Genomic DNA, 10,198 nt, shown 5'->3' on the forward strand with positions numbered 1-10,198 from the left:
GATGGCAGCGCAGGGCGCTCACCCCTAGGGAGCTGGAGACTGAGAATGGGACCCAGGCGTCCGGGACAGCAGCGTGGGGCGCTCACCCCTAGGGAGCTGGAGACCGAGAATGGGACCCAGGTGTCCGGGATGGCAGCGCAGGGCGCTCACCCCTAGGGAGCTGGAGACCGAGAATGGGACCCAGGTGTCCGGGATGGCAGTGCGGGGCGTTCACCCCTAGGGAGCTGGAGACTGAGAATGGGACCCAGGCGTCCGGGACATCAGCGTGGGATGCTCACCCCTAGGGAGCTGGAGACCGAGAATGGGACCCAGGTGTCCGGGATGGCAGTGCGGGGCGTTCACCCCTAGGGAGCTGGAGACTGAGAATGGGACCCAGGTGTCCGGGATGGCAGCGCAGGGCGCTCACCCCTAGGGAGCTGGAGACTGAGAATGGGACCCAGGCGTCCAGGACGGCAGCGTGGGGTGCTCACCCCTAAGGAGCTGGAGACCAAGAATGGGACCCAGGCGTCCGGGACGGCAGTGTGGGGCGCTCACCCCTAGGGGCCCTGCTTCCCTCCCAGCGCCTGCGTGGTGGGGAGAGACCAGGACTGGTGCTGGGGGTATGAAGCTTGGAGCAGTTGGGGGGGGGCAGTATTTGGGAGCGGGAGGGTTCAGAGCTTCTGATTGGTTGGCAGTGGTCACATGGCTAGAGGTAGCCGGACACTTCGAGGCCCCACCTGGTTAGCGCTAGGAAGTGGGGCAGAGCCATCGGTGGGGCCTTGAAACCACCACTAACTTCATCCCACTTCCCCCACCAACTCCAATACTCTGTAACCCCTCCCCCAGTTTCACCCCGCCCCGTTTCCTCCAATCAGTCACCCCCCAGGGGGTGGCTTTTAACTCTTTATTTCCCAAGCACAGTTCGGGGGGGGGAGGGCACATATCTTCAGAGGGAGGAGTCAGTCTTGGAGGGGGCATGTTGGGGCTTTCAAGGGGGGGACAGAGGGGGAAGAGGAGGGGTCCCAGGTGCTGTGGGGTGGGTTGAGAGGAGGCTATCAATGGGTTTTGGAGTGGGGCAGAGCCTCAGCAGTGGGGCTGAGAAGGAGCTGGGATGGTGGGGGGGAGGAGGGCGGGACTTGGAGAGAAGGTCTCAGAGCTGCTGGAGGATGGGGGGTCCCAGGGCAGGGTGGGGGGGGGGGCTCTGAGAGCTGGGTTCAGGGGCTGAGGCCCCAGGCAGTGGGGGGGGTCTCAGAGCAGCAGGGCGGGGGGCAGGATGATCCCCAGTGCCCCCCAGGCCGGGCGGGCACCTCCGTTGCAGAGGTTGCTGGAGCAGCAGGCCGTGGAGTAGGTGAAATTGGCCCCCAGCAGCCAGCGCATCCCCCAGACCCCACAGAGCTTGGCCTCCCCACAGCTCTTCTCATAGTTGACCAGCTCCAGGGCACCTGGGGGGCAGGGGAGGGAGGGAGTGAGACAGAGACTGAAGGCAGCCCTCCTGCCACTTCCCAGCCCCTGCGGCCGGGGATCCCACCGCTCCCACCATCATCCAGTCCCAGTAACCCCGGCTCAGCCCCCGGGGCCTGGCTCCCTGCTGTGCTGCTGAAATCCAGCAGCAGGGAGTTCCGCAGGCACTGCTGAGGCCCCCCACCCCGCCCGATGGGGCCAGTGCTTGGCCGGCCGGACTGACCTCGGCGGCCCATGGCGACGGAGGTGAGGCAGCGCCGCAGCGAGGCGCAGGGGGTGACGAACTTCAGGCAGTCCAGGGGCACGATGGTGGGGAACAGGCAGGTGTAGCAGCGCAAGCCGTCCCCTAGAGGGTAGGGGAGAGGGTTAGTGAACCCAGGCGTCCGGGCGGGGGACAGGGACCCAGGCGTCTGGTCCATGTGGAGTGGCTGCAATTGGCCAGAGCGGCCACCAGGGGGCAGCACAACCCACGTGAAAGGGAGCAGCCCTGAGAGCACGTGACTAAAGAAACTGTCAATGAGACTGGGGGGTGCCCCTCACTCCCGACCTGCAGCCCCTGCTAGCCCCCTGCCCCCCACAGCTCTGCTGGTGCCCCTCACTCCCAACCTGCAGCCCCCTGCCCCCCCAGCTCTGCTGGTGCCCCTCTCTCCTGACCCACAGCCCCTGCTAGCCCATCCCTGCCCCCCCTAGCCCTGCTAGTGCCCCTTACTCCCGACCTGCAGCCCCCTGCTGAGTTTTCCTGAGATGCCTGGAGCTGACACCTGACCCGCTCACACCATCTCTGATCCCCCATCGCCCGGAGTCGATCCCAGGCCCCGGCTGTGCTTCCCACTCACTGGCTGGCCAAGCGAACAACCCGCCCAGCAAGGCCGAGCCCAGGGCTGCGTTCATGGCTCTGTGCGTCCGGCGTCTGGCCACCTCCTCATCCCTCCCAGCTCCGAATGCCTTCAGGTCCGAGCCCCAGGGTGGGGCAGGGGCACCCGATCGCACCCTTCCCCGCTGTCATGCTGCTAATGGAGCCCAGTGCCCTCCAATTAACGCTGTAATTCGATTGCCAGCCCTAGGCGGGGCAGCGGGCTGGAGAAGGCCGAATGAAAGGCCGATGACGCTGCTGTCGTCCAGCCTCCTGGCTAACATGGGGCCCAGGGCTGCCCTGGTCTGTTGCCGGGGTCTCTCCACGAGACACCCCAGCTCGATTTAATGACAGGGGGTGTTCGCCCTGATGCTGCTGGAGCGAGGATCCCGTTCTCAGGTGGGTCCTGAAAGCACAGATCCCGCCAGCCCGTCACCTTCCCGGCGTGGCATGAAATTGATCACGCGCCTGGAGCCTCTCGCACTGAGGCCTGGACTCGCCTTCTCTGAGCCCTCAGCAATTCAGCGATGTCCCCCCGGAGCCCGGAGACGTGTTGGCCTCACCCTGTCACTTGCCAGTTCCCAGTCACTGCCACGATCCTCCTTGGACAATGTGCACTAGAGGGGACATGACACACGCTCGCCAAGTGGGCCGGGAGAGTTTGCCACATGCGCTCAACTCTGTTCAATATCCTGTAATTTTGGCTGCAAGTTGGGAGTGAGGGACACTGGCAGAGCTGGGGGGAGGGGCAGGGCTGGGCTGGCAGGGGCTGTGGGTCAGGAGTGAGGGGCACCAGCAGAGCTGGGGGGAGCCCAGGGCCGAGCTAGCAGGGGCTGCGTGTTGGGAGTGAGGGGCACCGGCAGAGCTGGGGGGTATACCAGGGGGCTGTGGGTCAGGAGTGAGGGGCACTGGCAGACATGGGGGGTGGGGGGCAGAGGGCTGCGGGTCAGGAGTGAGGGGCACCGGCACAGCTGTGTTTGTTTTAATTCTTTTTCCTCTTCCCTCCTGATGGTCACGGGTCGGGGGGGGGTGGGGGGGTCCCATCTGCTGAGCCGGAAATTAGCAGAGGAAGGCGAGTCACAGACGAGCTATTTCCCCTGGGGGCTGGCAGGAGGTGGGTGGGGGCGGGTTGAAGGAAGCGTAAAGTGGGGGAGGGGCCGTTCATCCATTTATCACCCTACAGGAAAAGGGGCCCCATGGGGATCCCCCCTCCCCCCTGAAACTCCTGTTCCCCTCCGGCTGCTGTAACCCACCCCCCCCCCAGCTCTGCCGGTGCCCCTCATTCTTGACCCGCAGCCCCCGCTAGCCCAGCCCTGGGCTCCCCGATGTCTAGGTCTGTGGGTGTTGCTTTCTGGCACTGCTCCCCCCCCAAGAGATATAGTCTGTATGTGTCCAAGGGCATGGGGGGGCCGGGGGCTCCAGCTGTGGTTTGCTCAATCATGGCCGGGGGGGGGATTTTCCATCCCTGCCACCCTGTGTGTGGCTGCCTGGAGCCGGGTGTGCCTCCTGCGTAACCCCTAGAGGTGAGTGTGGCCCTGCCTCGGCCGTGGGGGCAGATGGGGGGCCCTGCCCTGGGGCGAGGGTCTCTCTGAATGAGCCGTCGCTGCAGCACAGCGCCCCCTACTGCCACCCTGAGGCATGGGCACCAGCAGTGGCTGCTGGGGGGTGCCTCCTGCTGAGCCCCCCCTCCCGCTCCCTGCAGGCCAGAGCCCCCTAATGCCACCCTGTGCACAGCCTGGGGGGCCAGAGGCTCTTGTGTCAGAACTGCTGGGCTAGCAGGGGCTGCAGGTCGGGAGTGAGGGGCAATGGCAGAGCTGGGGGGGCAGGGGCTGCGGGTCGGGAGTGAGAGGCAATGGCAGGGCTGGGGGGCAGGGCTGGGCTAGCAGGGCTGTGGGTCGGCAGCGAGGGGCAATGGCAGGGCTGGGGGGCAGGGCTGGGCTAGCAGGGGCTGTGGGTCGGCAGCGAGGGGGCAATGGCAGGGCTGGGGGGCAGGGGGCTAGGCTAGCAGGGGCTGCGGGTCGGGAGTGAGGGGCAATGGCAGAGCTGGGGGGGCAGGGGCTTGCGGGTCGGGAGTGAGGGGCAACCGGCAGCGCTGGGGGGCAGGGCTGGGCTAGCAGGAGCTGCGGGTCGGCAGTGAGGGGCAATGGCAGGGCTGGGGGGGGGCAGGGCTGGGCTAGCAGGGGGCTGCGGGTTCGGCGTGAGGGGCAATGGCAGAGTTGGGGGGGGTAGGGGCTGTGGGTTGGGAGTGAGGGGCACTGGCAGTACTGGGGGGGCGGGGGCTGTTGGTCGGGAGTGAGGGGCACTGGCAGGGCTGGGGGCTGCAGGTCGGGAGTGAGGGGCACGAGTAGAGCTGGGGGGCAGGGCTGGGCTGGAAGGGGCTGCGGGTCGGGAGTGAGGGGGCACCGGCAGAGCTGGGGGGAGCCCAGGGCAGGGTGCCCCTCACTCCTGACCCGCAGTCCTTGCCCTCACTGCCCAGCACCAGGCCCGCAGGATCGGCCCAGCCGGGGGCAGAGCAGGAGCAGCCAGGCCAGGGCCAGGGCCACCTCGGCCAGCAGCAGCCCCAGACCCAGCAGCGCCCGCAGGGTGGGCACCAGGAGCAGCAGCTGGAGACCCCCCAGCACCAGGACAGGAGCAGCCCCCCAGCCCCATGGTGCCCCTAGAAGGGACCCTGACTCCCAGCCAGAGCCCCCTGGCCAGCTGCTTGCCTGTGGGTTGGGGGGCTCCGCCCCTAGTCCAGCTCCCAGCTCCCCCCAGGTCTGTTAATCCCAGTAAGGGCCCAGTCACGCCCATTTTAAAGCCCTGGGCCTCAGTGGGCGGAGCCTGGGGAGTGAGTGGGCGGGGCCTGCCTAGCCCCGCCCCCCGGGCAGACAATGCGCTGGGGCTGGCGCTGGCTGGGCGGCTGCCTCAGTGCTCGGTGCTGGGCGAGGCTGACGCGTCCCGGGGTCCCCCCCGCTTGGGCAGCCGGATCGGGGGGATCGCTGGCAGGAACTGCCCCGCGGCAGCCCTGGGCATTCTGGGGGGGGGTCCCCCTGCCGGGGAGAGAGACCCCCCCAAACCCCCTTGGCGGGGCGCCGGGAGGTAAGAGCGCGGGGGGGCTGGATTTCTGGGGGCTCCCTTGGAGAGGGGAGCTACGGGCTGCGGGGACCGGGGGGGCTGGGATTGACTCTTTGGGCGGTTTGCCGGGGGGGCACTGGGCTGGGTTAAGGGTGGAGCCCTGGGGGGCTGTGTGGTGCGGGATGGGAGGGGCTGTGGGGAGGACCTGGCCCGTGGGGGGAGTTGAGAGGGGACGATCTATGGGGGGCTGGGGTGGTTTCAGGGGGGCCGAGGGTGGGGGCGTTGCGAGGATGGGTTGGTGGAGGATTCGGGGGGGGCAGAGTTACTGGGTGCTCTGGCTAAATAAGGGGGTCTGGGGGCAACGCTTGCGGTTGGGACTGATCTTACAGGGGATGTGAGGGGGTCTGAGGATTTTGGGGGGGCTGTGAAAGCTAGGGCTCTGCCGGGGGGCAGCCGTTATGGAGCGCTGTTTAGGGAGGGCTGGATGAGTGGATACTGTGGGGCTTAGATTGGGGGGTGACCCTCGGGCAGCAGGCGGAGCTGTGGGGATGAGGCAGGATTTGGGGGTGACCCGAGGAGATAGCTGGGTTGTTTGGAGACCGAGGGAGGGTATTGGGTGGGGAAGCAGGGGTGCTGGGAGCCCGGACTCCTGAGTTCTCTCCCCGGCTCTGGGTGGGGACTGGCCTGTGGTGGGTGGGAGCAGGACGGGCTGGGAGCCCGGACTCCTGGGTTCTCTGCCCAGCTCTAGGACGCGGCTGGGTGTGGTAGGGAGGACTGGCAGCCCGGACTCCTGGGTTCTCTCCCGGGCTCTGGGTGGGGGCTGGGCTGTGGTTGGGTGGGAGCAGGGGGGATTGGAGCCCGGACTCCTGGGTTCTCTTTCCGGCTCTGGGTGGGAACTGGGCTGTGGCGGGTCGGAGCAGGCCTAGCCGGGGAAGTTAAGGAAGGAGACGCCCCCCCGGAGGAGCTGTGGAAGGAGCCAGATTTATTATTTATGGTCCTAGGGGGACAAATCCGCCCAAAAACATCCCGGAGGAGGGATCACAAGGCCTCGGAGCTGGGCTAGGGCAGTCTGGGGGGGAAAGGGCCCCCCCCCTAAAGCTCCTGGATTTCCCTGCTGCGAACGTGTGTGTGTGTGTGTGTGGGGGGGGTGTTATCCCTTCTCTCCCTGGGCTGTCCCAAGCCTGTTTTCTCTGTTGGGGGGCGGGTGGGGTTGGTCTGTCCTGGATCGGAGTGTCCATCTGTCTGCCGGGGGTGAGGGGTGGGGGGGTTGGAGGTTTGTGTTGTCTCAGGTTGCGGCTGGGTGAAAGCAGATTGCGGGGTGTGGGGGGAAGTGTTGTGGTGGGGGGTGAGCTATTGTCGCCCCAGGGTGTGGGGTTCTGGGTGTGTCTCCAAGGCCCAGCGCAAGTTGTGTGTGTGCATCTCTCTCTTGCCAGGGTTGTGTGCGTGGAGGCCTTGTGAGGTGCGGGTGTGTGTGGTGTGTCTTGCTGGGGGTGCAGTGGGGCTGTGATCTGGCTGTGTCGAGTGTTTGCATGTCTCTCCTGGGTTGTCGGGGTGTGTGTCTGCCTCAGATTGTCTCAGGTTGTGTGTGTTTGTTTCTGTCTGTGTGTGCGTCTCTGGGGGTGTGTGTGTGTGTCAGTTTGTGTTTCAGGAGTGTCTTTCTGGGGTGTGTGTGTGGGTGAGTGAGGCTGGGTCTCTCGGGGGTGTATGTGTGTGGGTGGGAGAGGTTGTGTCTCTCTTGGGTGTGTGGGTGGGTGAGGTTGGGTCTCATGGGTGTGTGGGGTTGGGTCTTGTGGGTGTGTGTGTCTGGGGTGGGGGGGAGTGAGGTTGAGGTTGTGTCTCTCCGGGGTGTGTGTGTGTGTGTGTGTCTGGGGGGGGGAGTGAGGTTGTGTCTCTCCGGGGTGTGTGTGTGTGTCTGCGGGGGGGGGGGGGGGGGAGTGAGGCTGTGTCTCTCCGGGGTGTGAGTGTGTGGGGTTGGGTCTTGGGAGTGTGTGTGTGTCGGGGGGGGGTGAGGTTGTGTCTGTCCGGGGTGTGTGTGTGTGTGTGTCTGTCTGTCTGCGGTGGGGGGGTGAGGTTGGTCTCTCGGGGGTGTTGTGTGTGTGTCTGCGGGGGGGGGAGTGAGGCCTGTGTCTCTCCGGGGTGTGTGTGGGGGGGTTGGGTCTCGGGGTGTGTGTGTGTCTGGGGGGGGAGTGAGGTTGTCTCTCCGGGGTGTGTGTGTGTGTCTGTCTGTCTGTCTGCGGTGGGGGGGGGGTGAGGTTGGGTCTCTCGGGGGTGAGGCTGTGTCTCTCCGGGTTGTGTGTGTTTCTCCCTCCGCCGCCTTCCCCCCTCCTGATACACAGTTAAAAGGAACCAGCTGTTGCATATTTTTGCCCTGAGCGAATCTGGCCCGGCCCCTGCCTGGCTCCCCAGGCCCTGGTGGGGGGCAGGCGGAGACCGGGCTGGGGGGCACCCGCTGGCTGGCCTGGAGATCGGGGGCCAAGGGGGGGCAGGCGGGGAATGGGCTGGGGAGATGGGGGGGGCATGGAACGAGCCAGCGGCACCCCCTGGCCGGAGATCGGAGTGACGGAGGGGGGGAAGAGGCGGGGAATGGGCTGGAGGCCCCAGAACGGCCGGCTGGGGAGATGGGGGCGGGCAGGCGGGGAACGGACTGGGGAGATCTGGGGGCATGCAGGCGGGAACGGGCCGGGGAGATCTGGGGGGCCAGGCAGGCGGGGAGCGGGCTGGGGGCCCCTGATGGCCGGCTGGGGAGATGGGGGGGAGGCGGGGAACGGCTGGGCACCCGCCAGCCGGGATCGGAGTGACCGGGGGGGGGAAGAGCGGGAATGGGCTGGAGGCCCCTGGCTTGGAAGATGGGGGAGGGCAGGCGGGAACGGGTCCGGGGAGATGGGGGTGGGGCAGTGGGGACCGGGCTGGGGGCACCCGCTGGCTGACCGAGAGATCGGGGTAAGGGGGGGGCAGGCGGGGAATGGGCTGGGGATGGGGAACGAGCCAGCAGCACCTGCCGGCCGGGGATCGGAGGTTTAGCAGGAATGGGCCGGGGGCCCCTGAGGGCTGGCTGGGGAGATGGGGGCGGGGAGGCGGGGAACGGGCCGGGGAGATTGGGGGGAAGGCAGGTAACGGGCTGGGGCCCCTGAGGGCTGGCTGGGGATATGGGGAACGGCCAGGGAGATCGAGGGGGGAGGCAGGTAGGGCCGGGGCCCCTGAGGGCTGGCTGGGGATGGGGGCAGGGGGAGTGGGGAACGGGCCGGGGAGATTGGAGGGGAAGGCAGGGAACGGGCTGGGGGCCCCTGGGGCTGGCTGGGGAGATGGGGAACGGGCCAGGGAGATCGGGAGGTGGAGAGCGGGAAGGGGCCCGGGCCCCTGATGTCCGACCGGGCAGATCGGGGCGGGGAACACTGGCATTGACAGGGTCCCACTCCCTCCATGCACAGGGCTTACGGACAATTAGTGCCTGACTAGTGATGATTAATTAAGGCTGGTTTCAGAGGAGCAGCTAAAATCCCCAGTGTGCCAGGTGCTGCACACCCCCCCCCGCCCCCGAGACAGGGCCGACGGGGGTGTGTGGGGGAGCCGTTACAAATTACCGGGACCCAGCAGTCCGGAAGGGGCCCGGGCCTGGCTTCGTCGGCCAGTTTAGTTGGTCCACCCTTGCTGGGGGCCTGAAAACTTTTTTCACCAGGCCTGGCCTGCTGTCGCGCCGGCCCTGCCTGGACATTGGGTCCCTGTTGTGCCGGCCACCACCCAACCCGCCCCCCCCCCACATTGGGCATCATGCTGCCCTTCCCCCGTCACCACTGGTGCTGATCCCTGCCCCACTGAGACCACAATTTACATTAGAACCCAGGAGTCCTGGCTCCACCCCCTCCCCCTGCTTAACCACTGGACCCCACTTCCCTCTCAGAGCTGGGAAGACCCAGAGTCCTGGCTCCAACAACCCCCCCCCCCCGCTCTAACCGCCAGACCCCACTTCCCCCCAGAGCTGGGAGAGAACCCAGGGTCCAGGCTCCCATCCCCCCTGCTCTAACCACTAGCCCCCTCCCCTTCCCAGAGCCAGGGAGAGAACCCAGGAGTCTGGCGCCCCGCCCCCTTCCCCTTCCTTTTCCTCCCCACCCCCACCTCTGGACTCCTGAGTTCTCTTTCCAGCTGACACGGGCACCATTGTGTGTTGCGGCACAAACAGTCACAGCCAGTCCCTGTCCTGAAGATAAGGCAGACGAGGGGGGAGAGAACAGAGACTCAGGGACAGGAGAGATTTGCAGAAGGGCCTGGAATGGAACCCAGAGTCTGGGCTCCCAACCCCCCTTTTCTAACCACCAGCCCCCACATCCCTCCCACGGGGGAGAGAACCCAGGAGTCTGGGCTCCCAGACTCCCCCATCCCTGCTCTAACCATCAGCCCCCACTCCCCTCCTATAGCCAGGAGAGAACCCAGGCGTCCGGGCTCCCAGACCCCAGCTCTAACCACCAATCCCCACTCCCCCTCCCAGAGCTGGGGAGAAAAACCAGGAGACTGCTGAGATCTTTGATCTGGGCTCAAAGCTCTCATGGGGCAAGTCCAGCAGGGTGTTTGGGGTGAGTTACGGGGTGGGTAGCATTTGGTGGGCACTGGTGGTGGATAGAGATTTGGGCACAGGGCAGATTTGTGTGACTTTCAGGGGATGAGTTTTTGGGGTCCCTGTTAGTATGGGGCTGACTCTGGTCACCTGGTGGCAGATCTTTGGGGGCACAGAATCCGTTGATTGTATGGCTTTTTGTCTTGGATAGTTTGGGCAGACAGCTTTTTAGGTGACTCTGACACCGTTTCGCAGGGGGGTCCCGTTCATGAGCGACAGAACTCGAGCAGGGGACTGATGCG

The sequence above is a fragment of the Gopherus evgoodei genome, unplaced genomic scaffold (genome assembly GCF_007399415.2).
Source record: "Gopherus evgoodei ecotype Sinaloan lineage unplaced genomic scaffold, rGopEvg1_v1.p scaffold_32_arrow_ctg1, whole genome shotgun sequence".
NCBI lineage: Eukaryota > Metazoa > Chordata > Testudines > Testudinidae > Gopherus > Gopherus evgoodei.